This window comes from Mauremys reevesii, linkage group 9, assembly GCF_016161935.1.
Source record: "Mauremys reevesii isolate NIE-2019 linkage group 9, ASM1616193v1, whole genome shotgun sequence".
NCBI lineage: Eukaryota > Metazoa > Chordata > Testudines > Geoemydidae > Mauremys > Mauremys reevesii.
The window spans coordinates 47977938-47999679 of NC_052631.1; the positions used below are offsets into that span (position 1 = coordinate 47977938).

Consider the following 21742-nt stretch of genomic DNA (forward strand, 5'->3'; position numbering starts at 1 on the left):
TGGTTGCTTCAGCTTAGGAATAGACTTTTTTTTTGTACCATTAGTTGGTTGTAAAGTTATAAAGGATCTTATTTAACACAAGCTCTTCTTGTGTTAATGTGGAGAACATCACAGATTACGTCTTAATAGAAGCTGTGTCATATGGATAACCTCCCCTCCCACTTATGGTCACACAGAAACTACCCTTGTTCTCTCTTCTGCAACTGTATAATGTCCCTCTGGGAGGAGGAGAAGTTTTTATGTAGGAAAGTATTTTTACTTGTCTTCCAATGTAATTCTAGCAGTTGGAAATGAAAGCTAGCATCCTGTGACTAAGCAGCTGTGTGGACCAAAAACCAGTGGTCTGAGGAATAGAGTCGTCTTCAGATTAGTTTTTGGACCCTCTATGATCTTTTAGAAAACTATTCAAGCATAAAAACTTTAAGGCTGTGTGGTGGTTTTTAAAGGAATGAAAGGTTAAATTCTGGAGAAACTGCTGTCTAAGTTGCCTTCTTCCCGCAACTTGCCACTGGGAGGAAATCCTGAGTTGAGACCTACTTGCTCTGCAATTTCTTTAATGTTTAATTTACCTTCTTAGTTTTTCTAACAAAATAATTGTTTAGCTTTATATGTCTTTTTAAAATATGTATAAATCCTTAAACTTTAAAATTTTCCATTCTGTGACTCATTTAATGAAATCATCATCCCTCTGAACCTAGTAGTCTTCAACTGAATGGTTTTCTCAGGCCGTTTTTCCTTCTTCATAATGTTGTTGGAGATAAAGTATTAAAACACTAGAATGCCTGTAACAGTTTTGCATGCCTTTGTGTATCTTTATTTATTTCTGTATTTTGGTCATATGTTAATATGACTATGCTATTTATATGAAATTACATTAAGATACCTTTAAAGAACATAAAGATTACAAAGTATCAGAGGGGTAGCCGTGTTAGTCTGGTTCTGTAGAAGCAGCAAAGAATCCTGTGGCACCTAATAGACTAACAGACGTTTTGCAGCATGAGCTTTCGTGGGTGAATACCCACTTCTTCGGATGCAAGAAGAATGCATCCGAAGAAGTGGGTATTCACCCACGAAAGCTCATGTTGCAAAACGTCTGTTAGTCTATAAGGTGCCACAGGATTCTTTGCTGCTTCTAAAGATTACAAAGTCTGGCACTCAATGCTAGAATTATAGTTACCCATACATCCTTTAATTTGGTTCCCCTGTGTGTATACACTGATAGTCTTCAATGACATTATTACATACTTTTTTCACAGGATCCCTAACTTACTCAGCTCATAGGACGGCTGGTGCTTAGGGTGTGAATCTGAGTGATATTGTGAATGAGGCTGTTCTCTGTAGGACTCCGGCTTTGTTTATTGCGAAGAGTCAGGAGACTGCAGGAAGAGAATGGATGGCGATCTAGCTAAGGCAGGTAGCCTGTCTTATTTTCTAGTTGGTTAAGTGGGGCCAGATGTGGACAAGTGCTGAAAGGTTCATGATTTGGCCCTTGTGTGTGGGGAAAGGGTGGGGATTGACAGCACAAGAGAGACAGTCTTCCTGCTCCAAGTTCTGTTGCTTGGCACTACAGTGGAAAATTGTAGCTCAGCCCTTGCAGTCCTACAGTGGAGCATGTTCATTCTGTTTGTTGGGGTAGTGCATGTACAGTCTGGGCTCATAAAAGCTGTGTGGGGATGGAGCATGCACATGAAAACTTTGAAGCTTCTCCTCAGCACAAACTGACTTTCAGAGGTTTATAACTCAGCCAGATTACAGTGGATTTTCACAAGGATGGCAAAAGGCACATCCCTGACACAAGGGCAGTCATCACTCTCTCTATCCCTACTGCATTTAAAGTTCCTATGCCAAAGTATGGAGGCACTGGAACTTAATTGTAAGAACATTTTAACACGTGCAAAACAATATAGTTTCCCCCTAACTTCAGTCTGAGAAACAGCTGAACTGTTTTTTAATGGAAACTCTTCAAAACAGTTCAGCCTCGGGCAGGCACCCAGCAGGGAAAATTTCAGCCCAAACAATTACAGCTTGTAAATTTACAAGCAAATTAAAACATGAGTTTACAATGGGAAGTATTTGGCACTGGCAGCCTCCTATAATGTCAGGGTGGAGTGATTTAAATCAAGGAACAATGTAAGCTGCATTTACCTCACGAAGAGCTTTGACAAGCCTCTAGTTAACAGTGTTTAGGTCAGAATTGTTAATAGCAACAGGCCAAAATTGATCAGATGACGTGTGCATGTCTGGACCTTTATTATTACTTATCAGCTTTCATGGGAGAAGGTTGCTATCCATGTTCGACTTTGCTTTTCTGGGGAGCAGTTGGTAATTTGCTTATGCATGGCATCAGGATCATGGCCAGCACCATCACCAGTAGGTGAAACCCAGAGCTATTCTGTCATACCATTCAGTCTTTTTTTCCTGATTTTGAAACATGCTCTGACCAGATGAGTTGGGGAAAGCAAACCAAAGGATACTCCATCCTCTGTAGTGTCAATTTCTTCCCCATCTTATTCCTCCCACCTTCTTTTCTCATCTTGTCTTCCATCTAATAAGAGTCAGCTTGTCTAGTGAGGACAGAGTGAACCTTGCAACGCTTTGCTATGACCAAAGAGGCAAGCTGAATGATGCTTTAGCCCCCTCTAGTTAAGTTTCTCAAGTCCTTTGGTGGGTAATAGAGGCTGTCAAGCGGTTACAAAAATTAATCACACAATTACAAAAATAGAATACTATTTATTTAAATATTTTTGTGGATGTTTTCTACATTTTCAAATGTATTGATTTCAGTTACAAAACATATTGCAGTATACAGTGCTCACTTTATATTTAAATTTGATTACAAATATTTGTGCTGTAAAGAACAAAAGAAATAGTATTTTTCAGTTTACATAATACATGTACTGTAGTGCAATCTCTTTATCATGAAAGTTGAACTTATAAATGTAGACTTATGTACAAAAAATAACTACATTCAAAAATAAAACAATGTAAAACTTCAGAGCCTACAAGTTCACTCAGTCCTACTTCTCATTCAGCCATTCACTTAGACAAACAAGTTTGTTTACATTTTGCAAGAGATAATGCTTCCCGCTTCTTGTTTACAATGTCACTTGGAAATGGGAACAGGCATTCGCATGGCACTTGTAGTTGGTGTCGCAAGGTGTGCTAAAGATTCATATGTCCCTTCATGCTTCAATCACTATTCCAGAGAACATGCATCCATGCTGATGAGGGGTTCTGCTCAATAACGGTCCAAAGCAGTGCAGAGCAACGAATGTTCACGTTCATTATATGAGTCAGATGCCACCAGCTAAAAGTTTCATTTTCTTTTTTGGTGGTTTAGGTTCTGTAGTTTCCACATTGGAGTGTTGCTCTTTCAAGACTTCTGAAAGCATGCTCCACACCTTGTCCCTCTCACATTTTGGAGGGCACTTCAGATTCTTAAACCTTGGGTTGAGAGCTGTAGCTCTAGAAATCTCACATTGGTACCTTCTTTGCATTTTGTCAACTCTGCAGTGAAAGTGTTCTTAAAATGAACAGCATATGCTGGGTTATCATCCGAGACTGCTATAACATGAAATATATGGCAGAATGTGGGTAAAACAGAGCAGGAGACATGCTATTCTCCCCTAAGGAATTCAGTCTAAAATGTAATTAATGCATTATTTTTTTTAACAAGCGTCATCAGCATGGAAGCATGTCCTCTGGAACGGTAGCCGAAGCATGAAGGGGCATACGAATGTTTAACATATCTAGCGCGTAAATACCTTTCAATGCCGGCTACAAAAGTTCCATGTGAACGCCTACTCTTATTTTCAGGTGACATTGTAAATAAGAAGCCAGCAGCACTATCTCCTGTAAATGTAAACAAACTTGTTGTCTTAGTGATTGGCTGAACAAGAAGTAGGACTGAGTGGACTTGTAGGCTCTAAAGTTTTACATTGTTTTGTTTTTGAGTGCAGTTATGTAACACAAAAAACCCTACCGTATTTTCCGGCGTATAAGGCGACTGGGCGTATAAGATGACCCCCTAATTTTCCAGTTAAAACATAGGTTTTGGCCTATACTCGCCGTATAAGACTACCCCCCCTTCCGAGGCAACACCATTTAATAACATCAGATTTGATTTAAATAATTTTAATTAAAATGGTTTTGACTTACCGGTACTTACCGGGAGTCAGAGGGCTCTGGGCTGCCCGCTGCGGCGGGGAGCCCAGAGCCTTTTAAATCCCAGCCGCGCCCGGGAGTCAGAGGGCTCTGGGCTGCCCTCTGCGGCGGGGAGTCAGAGGGCTCTGGGCTGCCCGCTGCGGCGGGGACCCCAGAGCCTTTTAAATCCCAGCCGCGGCGGGGAGTCAGAGGGCTCTGGGCTGCCCGCTGCAGCTGGGATTTAAAAGGCTCTGGGTGCCCCACCACAGCGGGCAGCTCAGAGCCCTCTGATTCCCGGCCGCGGCTGGGATTTAAAGGGCTCAGGGCTCCCCGCGGCTGCCAGCAGCCCAGAGCCCTTTGAATCCCACTCCACCACCATACCTAGGGATGCAGGGCCAGCTCCCCTGAACTGCAAAATCAAAACAGAACGTCCCTGTGCTGATACTGTATGTACCGCGCTGAGCCAATCACGGCAAGCGGTGTCATCTATTAATGCATACAAAGCCTGCTCGGATTGGCTGAGTCAGAGAGGCGGGCTATTACAACCTTTGCCAATCCGAGCAGGCTTTGTATGCATTAATAGATGACACCGCTTGCCGGGATTGGCTCAGCGCGGTACATACAGTATCAGCACAGGGACGTTCTGTATGTAGCCGAAGCTATAGTATGTTTATACCCGACGTATAAGACAACCCCCGATTTTTGGGGGTTGTGTTTTAGTATAAAAAGTCGTCTTATACGCCAGAAAATATGGTACATTTGTAAGTTGCACTTTTACAATAAAGTGATTGCATTATGGCATCACGATTAATTTTTTTAATCCCAATTAAATTTTTGGGTTAATCACGTGAGTTAACTGCAATTAATCAACAGACCTATAATCAGATAATATAATGTGTACGTTGCCAGTGTTTTTCCAACAACTGAACTGCAAGTATCAGACAGAATTTGTTTCTCTCTTTTTCTGTATCCCCTTTTTCTTATTTGTTTTAAGAAGAAACGTAATTAGATTTTAACAAATATCCCAACAATTTACTACAGAGGGTATATATACACTGCAGCTGTGAGCTTACTGCTGATTCGAGTAGCATCTCTGTTCGTGCTTCTACTTTAGGTACGCATCCACCTCACAAAGCCCTTGATTGAACATTTCTAGCTAGCAGTGTCCATTCTGCCAGTGCATGTGCCCCATGCCGCCTTGTGGCAGATACCATGGCTGCCTGGGCGACCTGCCATCAGTTCCTTCTCTACCACCTTGGGGTAGCAGGGAAATTCCAGGAAACAGGAAGAAAGTTAATGGTGGGCCAATTTTTTAAATGGTAAATGGGATGACCTGGATAATTATAGGCCTCTTAGCCTGATGTCAATCTCAGGCAAGATAATGGAGCCATAGATACAGGACTTGAGTACTAAAGAATTAAAGTAGGGTAATGTAATGAATGAAAATCAACATGGGTTTATGGAAAATAGATCCTGTCAAACTAACTTGATTTTTTTTTTGAGATAAGTTTGGTGGATAAAGGTAATAGCATTAATGTAATAGTAGACTTTTCTGAGGCATTTGACTTGGTGACACATGACATTTTGATTAAAAAACTAGAACAAAATAAAATTAACATGGCACATATTAAATGGATTTAAAACTGGCTAACTGCGGAGAGGTTTTAGAGTTTGTCTGTGAATGAGGAATTGTCATCATGTGATTGTTTCCAGCAGGGTCCCATAGAGATTCATTCTTGGCCCTATGCTATTTAACCTTCTTATCAATGACCTGGAAGAAAACGTGATATTGTCACTGATGATAGGGGATGACACGCAAACTGAGGAATGGTAAATAATGAAGAAGAAAGATCACTGTTCCAGAATGATCTGGTTGCTGGGTAGATGGGGTGCAAACAAACAAGAAGCGCTCAGGTAAATGTATACATCTAGGATCAAAGAATATAGGCCATACGGATGGGGGATTCTATCCTGGGAAGCAGTGACTCTGAAGAAGATTTTGGTGACTGTGATGGGTAATCAGTGGAACATGAGCTCCCAGTGTAATGCTGTGGCCAAAAGAGCTAAAGCTATTCTGGGATGCATAAATAAGGGAATCTTGAGTAGGAATAGAGATTTTTACCTGTGTATTTGGCACTAATGCAACTGCTGCTGGAGTACTGTGTCCAGTTCTGGTGTCCTTAATTCAAGAAGGATGTTGATAAATTGGAGAGGGTTCATAGATGAGCCCCAAGTTGAACAAAGAAGGCTAAAAAAAGTAATTTGATTACAGTTTATAAATATTTACCTGAGGAACAAGTATTTAATAATGGACTCTTCAATCTAGCAGAGAAAGGCATAACATGATCCAGTGGCTGGAAGTTAAAACTAGACAACTTCAGACTGGAAGCAAGGCATAAATTTTTCATAATGAGGATATTTAACCATTAGAAAAATTTACCAAGCATCGTGGTGGATTTTCCATCACTGACAATTTTTAAACCGAGATTGGATGTTTTTTCTAAAAGATAGGCTGTGGGAATTATTTTGGGGAAGCTCTGTGGCCTTCATTATACCGAGGTCAGAATGGATGATCAAAATGGTCCCTTCTGGCCTTTGAATCTATGAAGTTGCAAGTCCAGTAGCAAAGTTTTTTAATAAATCTATCAAAACTGGAGTGGAGAATAACTAACATTGTAGCTGTATTTAAGAAGGGGAGAAAAGTGATTCCGGCAACTAGTGACCTGTTAGACTGACTTCAGTAGAATACAAAACTTTTGAACCAAATTTTGAAGAATAATTAGAAATATGGAGTTAAGTGAAAAATGGGACAAAATGCAACAAGGGTCTGCAAAGATCGACTGTGCCAGACTAACATGATACTGTTCTTTGAGAAGATAAATGATTTCTTAGACAAAGGAAATATAGTAAATCTAGTCTGTTTGCATTTTAATAATGCAGTTGACTTGGTACCACATTGGAAATTATCAGTTTTGTTGGAGAAGATGGGGATTAGTACAAGAATAATAAAATGAGTAAGGAATAGGCTAAAGGGAGAGGCAACAGCAGATTATGCTGGAGGGGGAGGTTACTAGTCAAGTTCCTCAAGTATTTGTACCAATCTTATTTTAATATTTTTATTAATGACCTTAGCACAAAAGGTAGGAATGTGCTAATGAAATTTTCTGATGACACAAAGGTGGGCGACGTTGTCAATACAGAGGAGGATCAGAATATTATACAGGAAGAATTGGATGACCTAGAGGACTGGATGAAATTAGATGAAATTTAAGAGTACAAAGTGCAAGATCATGTACTTAGGAACTAATAGCAAGTATTTCTGCTATAAGTTGCGGCTCATCAGTTGGAAGCAACAGAGGAGAAGAAAGACCAGGGCGTATTAGTTTACAGGATAATTATGAGCCACCAAAGAAATGCATTTGTAAAAAAAGGGTAAATGTGATCCTAGGATATGTGATGTGAGTTGGTAGAGATATAGGGAAGTATTAATGCCATTGTACAAGGCACTGATGAGACCTCGTCTGGAATATTGTCTACAATTCTAGTCATTAAAGGACAATTGTTAGAACAAGAGCAAATGGGTGTGAGCTAGCCATGAAAAAATTTAGGTTGGAAATTAGAAGAAGATTTCTGACCATGAGAGGAGTGAGGTTCTGGGATAGACTTCCAATAGAAATAGTGGAAAAAGAAAATCTACCTTGTTCTAAGATGGAGTTTGATAAATTTATGAATGAGAGTGTGACATAGTTGCCTGCAATATTGGGACCGGACTTGATGATCTAGGAGGTTCCTTTGAGTCCTATGTTCCTATGTAAGCACTAGGATATGATGGAATTATAATTAATAAGCAGCATGAATTTTCTAAAAACGACTGACTCCAATGATGAAGGCCGAGGGCCGTTCTGGCTGAAGAAATGGACACAACAAACTACCCACAACCTTTTCTTCTGCACACATTCCCTTAATCAAGTTGCTGTTATTTTGGCATGTTTAATATAGTAGTTTGTGCTTGGCAGTGGTAGTTAGTGAAGGCTTTGCATGGATGGCATCACCAAAAGGCTGAAATTAAAGTTGTGGTCTTTGACGTACAGGTGTGGCAATGGTGAGGTCTGTCTGGGTGGAAGAATATAGGTTATATGCTGATAGGTGCCTGAATTTCTAATTTCTCTACTTTTTGCAGTAATTGTATTTCTTCTCTTCACATCCCTTGACACCATGATTCATGATGTTCATGACTCCTTTAGACTGCATTGCATGGTGTTTGTACTGTGTTTACTCCATTACTGTTTGTTATTAAATGACTTCCAAACAATCTAACTAGTCTATTCTACAAGATTGGTTTCTGTGCCATTGTGATGAAGGCCATTCAAACTCTCTAGATCTCTTTTCCATGGAACATGGCTAACATTCCACGAAAACAAATCCCTCTATTTTATATCACTTACCTAGCTCAGAGGTTCACCTCCCTTTTGCTCATGGGATAAGAAGGCTCTCCAGAAATATCACCTGGCCTTTCCTCTCTTCCAAGATCCCTGAAGTGTTCAATAATCTTTGAAGCGTGATGTCATGCCACTAGTGCCAATATGTTTCATTGTCAGCAGAGTCTTGTGCACCAGTTTCAGAATGCCATCTTATCATATCTCTTCTCTTAATTCCAGGAAGACGGCACACAATTCTTCTGTTGTTGTTTTTTTTTGTCTCTTGCAGAATTTTGTACTCACTTTTCTCAACATGGAGTCCCTGAAAACAGGGACTGTTCTTGGCTTCTGTTGGGCAGGTGTGATGTCCTTCTGGATTGAGCAAAGCAGCCATCCTCATATATGTCCCCTGCAGCTTTATTTTGTTCCTCTAGTGAAATTTCAGAGAGATTTTCTGCAGATGCCTTGTAGACTACATAAGAATAGCCACGCTGGGTCAGACCAAAGGTCCATCTAGCTCAGTATCCTGTGCTCCGACAGTGGCCAATGCTAGTTGCCCCAGAGGGAATGAACAGCACAGGTTATCAAGTGATCCATCCCCTGTCGCCCATTCCCAGCTTCTGGCAAACAGAGGGTAGGGACACTGTCCCTGCCCATCCTGGCTAATAGCCATTGATGGACCTATCTTCTATGAACGTCTCTAGTTCTTTTTTGAACCCTACCTGATAATGTATTCTGCTATGTAGAATGCCTTCTGGTTCACTTTCCTCTAGTGATCATAAACTGCCAATCCTCTTTTCTGATTTCTGCTTTCGACTCCTTCATTGTTAATTCCTTCCCTTGTTGAATCTGTGGCAGTGATTCCCAGATCTTGTTATTTAAGAAGTCTTCATTCTCTTTGGTGCTGTCAGGTTGATGGTTCTTCAAGACCACAAATCTTTTCTTCCCATCAACTTGCACTTCACATTCAGGAAAACTCTTGTGCCTTCAGTCAGGAAGGAAAACATGGACATCTCCTCCAGGCCACAAATACTGTTCCAATGTTATCCATTATTACTGATGTAGAAATGTACCTAGGTAAGCGATAAGCAAATTCCCTGCTACAAATTCCTTCAAACACTCCCGTTAGCATTTGCCTATTCTCTGACTCAGAGTTCACTTTGCAGCTGGCTTATTTAGCTAGTATAATTGGGTTAGCACAACTCCTTCGTTAACAAGAATAATTTAAAACACCTGGAGAGATCACACACATGGACTGGAGAGACTTGAAAACCCAATCACAAGGCCCTTACAGAAACATACCAAACTCACAAATTAGCCAAGGCTGTTACCTCTGAGCACAGGATCTGCAATTACTCCTCAGACACTCCCCTCTTACACTGATATGGACATTGTAATCTATTGCCCAGACTCTAGGTAAATGGTGACCATTTTAACTGAAAGTAACCTATGGCCTCAGTCCTATTGCAAATAATTAAAATTTGCTTGAGCACACAAGAGGTGTTTGTTCCTTACCTCTGCAGAACTGAAAGATTTAACACCTGTGGGTGAATTCTTGAGTTAAACAGAAGAATTTGTCATCTTCAGTCTCTGAAGATTGTTGGAAGATCCTTAGGTTCCTTACAGAAAATTTCCTCATAACTAACCTTTGGCTCATTTTGCATTCTGTTAGTCTGTCCAGCATATCTGAAAATGGAGGATAGCTGTATTGGCAGTGATTAAATTATGAACCCAAAACAGGTACCAAACCTTTGTTTGGAGAGCTCCTAAATTTCCATCTGAAAGTGGTGGTTCAAGTTTGAGGTCATGCTTTTATACCTCAAGATTTGTTGGCATCGTGGAAATGGTTGGCAGGAGAAACCTAATACACACTTGATTTTTGCTTTTCTAGGTATCAGGAGTGGCAGCCAGAGTTTCCATTGCATGTTAATACATTCTTAAAGGTAAGCTCTGCTGATCAATCTTCCAGCTTCAAATAGCTAATGCCGTAGGGATACATAGTCTTGGTACAGACACAAAACTTGAATTATATCTGGTGAAATTACAAAGGAGTTTTAAGGTTGTGGTGAGGGATCTGTGATGTTGTGAATGTGATAATGGTAAAGTGTATGCTTGTGGCTAGAGCATTGAAGGGTCTGTGCTGTAATGGCTTAACTTTTTTCATTCCTCGCTTGATTGTGTTTGTGTCAGGTGTATTGTGTGTAGTACAAGTTAACTTGACTATTTTACAATTAATTTTTTTTTGTATATTAATTTCCTGTGTTTTTTTCATGCTTAATGGTAGATGACTAAGGAAGGGGGGCAAACCTGTCTGGGATGGAGAAGTGTACACTTCACATCAGTGCTGTGTGCCAGACCCCCATATATAAAATCTTCTGCCTAGTAGCATATAATCTGACTGAAAACTGTAACTGTATTGATGGAGTCTGTTTTTTATCTGTACAACAGAGAAGAGTATATTTGACAAAAATTTGTCACACATAGTTTCAACTATTATGAATCTCTTAAAAATGACCCAAAATACAATTAAAAGTACATATTGCATCAGATGTACTCAGGGATAAATCTGTCTACCAAATTGTGTAGGTAAATAGTTTCACTGTTAACAGTGAAAGTTTGGACTGCCAAGGACAAGGTTCGTAAAAAGCCCAATTTCAGATTTTCTGTATTAAATTCAACAAGAGAAAATGTGTGAAAACTAACCATGTGTGAAATTCACTCTAAAATGACTTCTATATTAAGGAGAGAGAAAATATTTTAAACTCATTTTAGAACACAACCCGAACTAAGGTATAGCTAGTAGGCTCCACTGTAATCATGCTACGGGAAGACGTGACAAGTAGATGAAAAGAGCAAGCTGAGTATGAGGGAAGGAGGATGGAGTATCAAAAATAGGATATTTCAGCATAGTCTGAGAAGATACTCTGACTCTGTCCTCCTGGTCAAGTGCTCAGAAGGGAATGGTATGTTACTGAACTAGAAATATCTCAACAAGCTTTTGTGCAAAGCAAATTAGACATGATCTGGTCGTTCAATATTAATGACAAAAACAGCCAATAGCACTTTGTGCAAGTATAATACAGAGAAATTTCTTCGCTGATCAAGGAAGTGACAGTTCTTCTGTATCTGACCCATGTCATATCACACCTAGGGTACTATTTGGAGTTCTAGGTCTCAGTATCCAAAAAATACTGATGAACTGGGGAAAAATATTTTAGCATCTGGAGGAATGTATTCAGAGCTACTAAAGGTATAAAAAACTAAAATATGTATGGTGCAATAACTAACAGGGATATAACCATACGTATGGTCAATATTTAAAGTCAATGAAAACACCAAGGAGGAATAATTGTTTAGGGTGTAACAGTGGCATGTAGATAGATGTAATTTGATTGAAATTGACCAAAGGTACACTTAATAAGAGGTCAGCTAGACTGGAATAGTCTCCTGCTGCTTCAATCACTTAAATTTAGACTGGACAAATCATTTGAATATTCAGGACAATCCTTTATTGGCAGGTGGATGGATGGATAAAATAACCTAATAGGGCTTTGTTTCTAAATACAGCCGGGGGAAAATCTGTGCGCTTTGCTATTCCTTACATTCACCGTTCATTGGTTTTAAATGAATAATTCCCCATGAAAGTGATAAACTACACTATCCCCATCCCATATGTAATGTGCGATGTGAATAGCATGATCAATAGTTAGAATTGGGGTTAATTTTTCTTGGCATGTTTTCTTGCTGCTGTTTATATTTCAGTTAATGGATGAATATAAGCTATACTGTAAATTGCCTCATCATATCCCCTTTGTTTGGTGTTTGTAGTAAGATGTTTCCATATTAATGCTGTTAAATCAGTGTAGAAATTACTTGTAAACTATCTCCTAAGGATCATGTCAGGTGAAATGTTTGAATTGCTTTAGTAAAATAGTTTTCTGATGATGTAGGAGCTGGAGTAGTATGAAAACTGGATTGCTCAACCACTGTATTAACTTGCCTGGGATCCAGGTCAGGCTGTGACAGGCTTATAATTACCTAGGTCATCTTGTTTACTCTTTTTAAAAGTTGCAGCAATACTAGCTTTCTTCCAGTCTTCTGGAACTTCCTTGCTGCTCCAAGATTTATTGAAAATCAACATTAATGGCTCAGTGAGTGCCTTAGCTAACTGGTCTAATCAAGGAGCTTCACCAGTTTGGCTGAGAAAAGATTTTGGTACCCAGTTCTCCATCCAGCAACTGCTCTCACTCTCCCCACCCTCTGCTGTGGCTTTGAAGGGATTACTCTACTATCAGCGACTGACCTTGGATAATGGCAGCTTCTCTGCAGAGAGCAAGGATCTTGGTTCTGTACCTGGAGCCTGATTATAGCTAGTCTTTTTGTGCCCTTTGTACTGCCTTGGAACAGTTTCCCATCCAGTAGCAAAGAAGTCTTAAGGCCAGCCCCACCCAAGGTAGTCACTGGGGCCTTGACTGCTGCTAGAAACTGCCAGGGAGGCTATTAAGGCACAAGTTGGATTTGTGTTTCTGAAATTTTTGGACAATAGAGAATTTATCTGCAAAACCTATTGCTCCCTTAGAGCCTGTAGAGACTACTTATGTATTCAAAATCCAGGAGGGACCACAATTCTGATCAATCTATTCTGACCTGTATAACACAGACCATAGAACTTTCCTGAAATAATTGTTTTATTCTAGAACAGCTCTTTTAGAAAAGAGTCCTATCTTGATTTAAAAATTACCAGTGATGAAGAATCCACCATGACTGTCGCTAAATTGTGCTAGTGGTTAAATACCCTCACTGTGAAAAATATACGCCTTGCTTCCAGTCTGAATTTGTCTAGCTTCAGTTTCCAGCCACTGGATCATGTTAGACCTTTTTCTGCTAGGTTGAAGAACCCATTATTAATATTTGTTCCCCAGGTAGAGACACACTAATCAAGTCACACCTTCACTTTAAGGTAAATAGATTGACCTCTTTGACTCTTACCATAATAAGGCATGTTTTCTCATCTTTTAATCACTCTTGTGGCTCTTGTATGAACCCTCTCCAATTTATCAATAATCTTCTTGAATTGTGTACACCAGAACAGGACACAGTATTCCAGCAGTGGTCGCATTAGTGTCAAATACAGAGGTAAAATAATTTCTCTATTCCTACTCAACATTGCCCTAATTATGCATTCCATGATAGCCGTAGCTCTTCTGGCCACAGCATCACATTGAGAGCTCATGTTCTGCTGATTATCCACCACAGTCCACCAAATCTTCTTTAGGATAGAGTCCCCCATCCTGCAAGTATGGCTTAAATTCTTTGTTCCTAGATGTAAATGTTTACATTTACTACTTTTATTAAAACACACATTGCTTGCTTGTGCTAGTTTACCGTACGAAGTGACCCAGATTACTCTGAATCAGTTACCCATCCTCCTCGTTATTTACCATTCCCCAATTTGTGTGCAAACTTTGTCAATGATGATTTTGTTTTCTTCCAAATATTGATAAAAATGTTAAATAGTGTGGGCCAAGAATCAGTCCCTGTGGGACTGCACTGGAAACACACTGAAGTGATCTGTTTATGATTACATTCTGAGACCTGGGATCCAGGACAGGCTGTGACAGGGTTATAATTACCTAGGTCATCTCATTTACCCTTTTTAAAATTTGGAGCACTATTAGCTTTCTTCCAGTCGTCTGGAACTTCCTTGCTGCTCCAAGACTTCTCTGCATTATTATTGTTAATTCTACCATTTTCATGTAGTAACAGGCAAGTACTATTGTCAAGATTATTTTTGTTCTTAATATATTTTAAAAACTCATTGTTCTTCGAGTGATTATTCATGTCCATTCCAAGCAGGTGTGTGTGCACGCCAGCCAGAAGATTTTACCCTAGCAGCGTCTGTAGGGTTGACCTGGGCACCCCCTAGAGTGGTGCCTTCATGGTGCCCAATATAGGGCCCTGTCGACCCACCACCCCCTCAATTCCTTATCGCCAGTGACGGCTAGCTGGAACTTGGCTCGCTCTCGCAGCAAGCGTCTTAGTAGTATCTGATAGACCTTAGCTGTATATAGTTCTCAGTTTGTTAATAGTTGTTTCCCTAGAGTTATAGTTAGTTGGTTGTTAGGACGTTTTTTCCCCCCTCTTGGGGTATATTCCTGTCTCCAGGGTTTAAGATCTGTGAGGCCTGTGGCAAGTTTCTGCCCAAAAGAGATCCTCACTCTTCCTGCCTGTGGTGTCTTGGTGAGAGTCACCAGGAGAAGTGCCACTTTTGCAAGGGTTTCCACCCCAGAATCCTTAAAGATTGAGAGCAGAGACTAAAACTCCTGCTGATGGGGGCGGCGTTGAGACCACAATCTGACCTGGGACCCAATGACCCGGCACTGAGCACCTCCTCCTCGGTGCGCAGTGCTCTGGCACCAACGGTGCACAAAATGGGCCCGGCTAAAGACTCTAAAGCCCACTGGCACTGCCACCGGTTGGCCTCAGTACGGCACCACTCATCATCCCCGCTGTCAGTAAAAAAGAAGAGGCCGGTGAGGGGCCCTTCACCCCTCCCGAAACTTACAGGATCGCCAGCGTCCACAAGTGCCTCCTCCCTGCTTCTGCCCAGGGTTTCGTCGACTCCTGTCCTGGCCGGGGTCCAGTCAAGTCTGAACCCCTCCCCCTTCGCCCCCAGTCACCCGACCACCAGGGGGACATACAGCCACCATCGACACCGGAAGCATTTGAGGCGGCCATGGACTTGATGCGCCTCCCGGTACCTTCCTCCCCACAAGGGAGGGATAAATAGCCAGTGACTGCGCACCCCCTGTTCCACTCCACGGGTAAACCGGCCATGATGGCCCGCCGGTCTCCATCTCCGGCACTGCCCATGCAGGTGCAAGAACCACACCGCTCCCCGGAGTCGGAGCACCGATTGATGATGACTCAGGGTACTACTCCTCCTACTTGGAGACCTCAGAATCGGAGGCAGACTCTAATCGCTCCAGCAGGTCGTGGAGCAGGAGGTCCAGGTCGTGGTGGAATTACCAACCATACCCAGCACCATAGCAGCTACAATGGCAATCTCCTGCCCAATGGCCCTTCTGGACACCCTGGGCTTACCATCAGAGCCAGGGCCAAGTCTACGGTCCGCAGTACAGAACTGCATCGGTGTCGGCAGCATCCTTCATCCCACAGTCAGTGACGGCACCCCCAATGGCAGCACCGCCATCTGTGGGAGTGGCACTGCTGGATCAGACAGCTCTGGCATCGATAATTCAACCAGCTCCAGCACCGTTTCTCCAGACAACGGCACCGCCAGAGGCTCCAGTTCCAACCCCGCTGACCCCGTCAACCTCAGTACTGCCAGACTTGGCCCCGGCACCGACTGCGGTGCCAAACTCTCCATCAGCTCTGGGCCCACGGATCGAGCACCGGGTGCAGAGGGACCCCAGGGGTGCTGAAGGTAGTGAACAGGACCCGCTACCTGTCCTCTCATCCTCATCCTTGCCTGATGAAGCGGTTGTGGGGACATTGACATTGACGGCCCCAGCTCTGGAGGACAACCGTGTTCTTCAACAGCTCCTGAGGTGGGCCGCCCAAAGCCTGGGGATACAGGCAGAGGAGGTGGAGGAGGATGTAGACCCTGTCATTGATATCCTGGCCCACTCTGGCCATCCAGGGTTGCATTGCCACTGATTAAAACTAGAACTGATACATCTAAAAAATCTGTGGCAAACCCCTGCTTCCCTGGCCCCTGTGGCCAAGAAAACTGAGCGCCACTACTTCGTTCCCTCTAAGGGGTACAAACATCTTTATACCCACCCTCCCCCAGACTCTTTGGCGGTTGATGCAGCCAATCAGAGAGAATGCCAAGGTTTTCAGGGCTCCACCTCAAAAAACAGGCACGCCGAGAAACTGGACCTATTTGTCCGAAAGGTCTGTTCGACTCGGGGCCTGCAGCTCTTGATAGCCAACTAGCAGGCCATAGTAAGCCGCTACGGACATAACACCTGCTCGTCTATGGCTAAGTTTGCGGAGCTCTTTCCCCAGGAAGCTCGGGTGGAGTTCTCCACACTCATGGAGGAGAGGAAACTGGTCTCCAGAGCATCTCTGCGAGCGGCTCTGGACGCGGCGGATGGAACCTCCTGCACGTTGGCCACAGGCGTAGTGATGACATGAGGCTCCTGGCTGCGGGTCTCTGGACTGCCACACGAGGTCCAACAGACCATACAGGACCTTCCTTTTGAGAGATCAACTCTTTTCCCTGAAAAGACAGATAAGAGACTTCATAGTTTGAAAGACTCGAGAGCTACCCTGCACTCGTTGTGACTTCATACGCCGGCTACCCAGCGCCGGCATTTTAAGCCTCAGCCTGCCCCTCGGCCTTATCAACCACAAAACCGCTAGGACATTCCATGTAGGCGAAACAGGAGTACTAGGAGGAGGCAACCTCCCTCCTCTGGGCAAAACTCTAGCCAGCCCAAGCCTCCACCTGGGCCTTGACCACTCTTTTGAGGATGTGGTCGAGGACGGCCTTCCAGTACGACTTCTGGATCCTTCCCATCTTTCCTTCTCATCCCATCGATCCCCTTTCTACTGTGCTTGGTCCTGAATCACTTCAGACCGCTTGGTGCTCCGCATGGTAGAGAGGGGATATGCCATCCAGTTCTATACCCTCCCTCCCCCCAAACCCCTTCCTCATCTCTCTTCAGAGCAACTTCTAATTCAAGAAGTGCAGTCCCTCCTCTACCTCCGTCATATCTCCCAGGAGTTCAGAATGCACTGGCGGACAGCCTCAGTCAGACCTTCCATAGCCATGAATGGTCCCTTCGACCAGATGTAGTGAACTCAATTTTCTGGTTCCGGGGCTCTCCCCAGATAGACCTGTTCGCCACTCGTGGCAACAGGAAGTGTCAGGCATTCTGCTCCCTCACGAGTCACAGCCTGGGGTCCATCGGGGATGCCTTCCCTCTCTCTTGGGCGGGCCACCTGCTCTGTGCTTTTCCACCTATCCCAGTGGTCCTCAAGATCCGCAGGGACCAGGCTCGAGTTATACTGATAGTGCTGGTGTGGCCGTGCCAACACTTGTTCACTTCACTCCTGGAAATGTCGGTAGCTGCTCCACTCACTTTACTGCTGGTCCAGGACCTGATCACACAGGACCATGGTCGACTCTGGCACCCAAATCTGGGGTCCCTTCACCTCACAGCCCGGATGCTCCGTGGCTAAGCGCTGCAGAGCAGTCAAGTTCGGACCAGGTCAAACAAGTCCTCCTGGGTAGTAGAAAGCCTTCCACCAGGGCAACGTACCTTGCCAAGTGGAAACGGTTGTCCATCTGGGCAGAGCAACACCATCAGTCGCCTCTCCTCGCCCCCAAACCATTCATACTGGACAACCTCCTGCACCTAAAACATCAAGATCTGTCCCTGTCATCAATAAGGGTCCATTTAGCTGCCGTCTCCGCCTTCCATCCGGGTTCAGATGGGTTCTCGATCTTTGTAAACCCTATAGTCCGTCGCTTCCTCAAGGGTTGGACAGGCTCTTCCCACACACTCGTCAGCCTGTCCCAGCCTGGGACCTCAGTCTAGTCCTATCCAGACTTATGGGCTCCCCATTTGAACCACTGGCCACCTGCTCTTTGTTGTATCTCTCCTTCAAGGTTGTATTCCTCGTAGCAATTATCTCGGCTTGAAGGGTTTCAGAGCTTAGGGGCCCTCACGTCTGAGTCCCCTTACGTAGTTTTTCATAAGGACAAGGTTCAACTTACACCTCAGCCGGTTTTCCTCCCTAAGATTGTTTCCCAGTTTCACATGGCCCAGAACATTTTCCTCCCAGTGTTTTACCCCAAGCCATACTCCTCCAATGGGGAGCGCAGGCTGCACTCACTGGATGTACGTAGAGCCTTAGCCTTCTACATAGAGAGAAGTAAGTTGTTCTGGAAGTCTGTCCAACTTTTTGTGGCCGTGGCAGACAGAATGAAAGGTCTCCCTGTGTCCTCTCAGCATATCTCGTCGTGGATCACATCTTGCATTAGGGAGTGTTATGGCCTGGCGAAGGTGCCCACCCCGTCCATTACTGCCCACTCCACAAGGGCATAGGCCTCCTCGGCGGCGTTCCTGGAGCAAGTCCCCACTCATGAAATTTGCAGGGCAGCTACGTGGTCCTTGATACATACATTCACGATGCACTGTGCAATTATACAACAGGCCAGGGTCGATGCGACCTTTGAACGGACAGTGCTGCAATCTGTGCATGATTCTGACCCCACCTCCTGAGCTTTGACTTGTGAGTCACCTGCTTGGAATGGACATGAAGAATCACTTGAAGAAAAAAAAATGGTTACTCACTTTCTCGTGACTGCTGTTCTTCGAGATGTGTTGTTCATGTCCATTCCAATCCCCACCCTCCTACTCCTCTGTCGGAATAGCCGGCAAGAAGGAACTGAGGGGGTGGAGGGTCGGTGGGGCCCTATATTGAGCGCCATGAAGGCGCCACTCCAGGGGGCGCCTAGGCCAATCTACAGACGCTGCTAGGGTAAAATCTTCCGGCTGGCGTGCACGCAGCGCGCACACACCTGGTTGGAATGGACACGAACAACACATCTCGATGAACAACAGTTAACGAGAAAGTATGTAACCATTTTTTCTTAACTGTTCTGGCCACAGATTTCTCCTAGCATGTCTTTGCTTCCCTTATCAATTTTCTACAATTCCTAACTTCTGGTTATATTCATTACTATCAACTTTCCTTTTCTTCCATTTGTTATATATTTTTATAGCTTCCTTTACTTCCCTTCTAAACCAGGTCAGTTTTTTCACCAGCGCATCTTCTTCCACAATTGTGGGAATGTGGCTTTCTGGGCATCTAGTAAGGTGTTCTTAAATGATTCCCAATTATCATTCATACTTTTTTGATTAAATTTTTCCTAGCTGATTTGGCTCATCATTGTTTTTAGTTTTGTAAAATTGGCCTATTAAAGGTAGGGGTGTGCGTGTGTGCGTGTATATATGTGTAAATAAAAACTTACTAGTCTGGACTTTATTCTGCTTGCACATTATAAATGTGATCAAGTCATGATCACTTACACCTAAGCTGCCATTAATTTTTAGTTCTGTGATCAGTTCCTCTTCATCTCTTAGGAGAAGGTCTGATAAAGAATTTCCTGGTGTTGGATGTAACAGTTCTTGAATTAGGAAATGGTTATCAGTAGTGTTTAGATATTCAAAGAATATTTTAGTACTAGCAGCATGACACCTCCAGTATACGTCACTCAAATTGAAGTCTCCCAGTGTCTCACAGGTTTTTTCCCCTATACATTCTAGATATAGGAACAGTTGTTAATACCATATTTTGTGCTCATCTGTTAGGACATAGATCTCTAAGCATTCAAGATAATTTTCGTCCAAGTTATCGGAGACTCAGGAATAGGTAAAGCCATTTTTGACAGTGCCACTCCATCTCCCTTTTTGCCTACTTGATCTTCCGAAATAGGTTAGAACCATTGATTTTAACATTCCAGTTGTGTGAATCATCCCTCCAGGTTTCAGTGATACCAACTAGATCAAATTTATGCTGATAAATGAGCAATTCCAGTTTCTCTTGTTTGTTACCCAGACTTTGAATATTGGTGTATAGGCAATTAAAGAATTTTTTCACCTCATGTCCTTTGGTTCCTTGATTAATTTTGTTCTCAACATCTCAGTTTTGTGCTGAGTGCTCATATTTTGCCACTTTTCACCCTCCCCTTTTGTTGAGAGTTTAACCCCCCCAATTACTTTAGTCAGCCTGTCCACAAGGAGATTGGTCCCCTTCTTCAGAGGTGAAAGGTCATCCAAACTTTCCCCATTAAAGATGGACCAATGTTCAACAGAACCCAAACCCTCTACCTTACACCACTTACCTAGCTAGCAGTTCACTTCCAGAATCTTCTGCCTGCCTTTGCTCGTGGGACAGGAAAAGCCTCAGAGAAGATTGCTTGACAATGTTTTTCTTGGGATGCTTCCTAGTGTCCTTAAGTAATGTTATCTGTGTGATAGCCTGTTAGGCAGTGTCATTAGTGCTGATATGAACCATCACTGATGGAGCCTTTCCAGTTGACTTTGGAAGCCTATCCGCTCTTGGAGTGACATCTTGTGTCTTGGCTCCATGCAGGCAGCATGCCGTCCTGTTGTCCACCTGTCACTTGCAGAATGATTTTTTGACTCTTCTGAGTTGAATTGAATCTCTAGCAAGGAGCTTCTGTTTTCCTTGGATGATTGATGATCTCTTTGCAGGCAAGGTTGATTTTATTACGAGTCTGGCTGAAATGCCATGAACATGTGTCCCACACATCTGTCCTTTCCTTTTGAACCTACTGGGTCTCAAGAGATATCTTACACAGTTTCCACATAAGGACCTGGTATTGATTCAAAACTTCTAGCTATTTGGAATTCCTCCTCGTCATCTTCTCTGTGGTGGCCACAGCCTATCTGTCTTCAGCTGTGTAGAATGCAACTGTGACCTCCTTGCCTCTAGTGGATATGAATTGCCAGGCCTCCTCTCTGACGTCCCCTCTCTCTGATTCTTTTGTTGCCAGCTCCATTCTTTCTTGAACCTAAGGTACTGAGGTTCCCATACCTGGCTATCTAGGAAGTAATCTGCTTCTCTTATTCTTATTCTCAGTAGCATCTCTACTTGCTCCTGCAATCCAAGAATCTTTTCCTCCAGCACATCGCCAACTTGCACTTCATGCACATGAAATCCTTTCTGTCTTCAGGCAGGAAAGAGAACATGGCACATCTGTTACAGGTCATCACCACTGTTCCATCACTGGCCATTTTGATATCATAAGCGTAGTGATAAATTTGGAAGAAAAGCCTCTCACACTACTTCTCAAGTCCCTCTGAAACTCCACTGTTAGGTGCCTCTTTTCATTGCTCTCAAGTTTGCCTATCCAAGTGGCGTTTTTTTTTTTTTTTTAAACCAAGTCTTCCCTGTTTAACTCAGCTCAGCCCCACCCCTCACTGCCAGGCAGCGTTTAATCACTCTGAGATGTCAAACAGCTAGGCTGATCAAAGCTCCAAGGTCTAGACGCTCACCTCCAAGGGCTAGCCACTCTGCTTACTCAGAGTCCCATGGCCCAGCTACAAAGCTTGTACATTGAAAACAAAACAGTCAGACAACCACAAATGGACCAAACACACCACTCACTGTTGCCT

At 43.2% G+C, this 21742-nt stretch overlaps 1 protein-coding gene across 2 annotated transcripts in view; it reads left to right on the forward strand.

The window, feature by feature from the left end:
- STAG1 (stromal antigen 1) overlaps positions 1 to 21742 on the forward strand; it is a 356975-nt gene that overhangs the window by 20009 nt on the left and 315224 nt on the right. Inside the window, exon 2 of one of the 2 annotated variants that reach the window (XM_039487594.1) lies at positions 10453 to 10504. The exons of the other annotated variant lie outside the window; for it this stretch is intronic. The gene's annotated coding sequence lies outside the window, so the exon portion shown is untranslated. The remainder of the gene's footprint in view (positions 1 to 10452; positions 10505 to 21742) is intronic. 2 annotated transcript variants of the gene reach the window in all.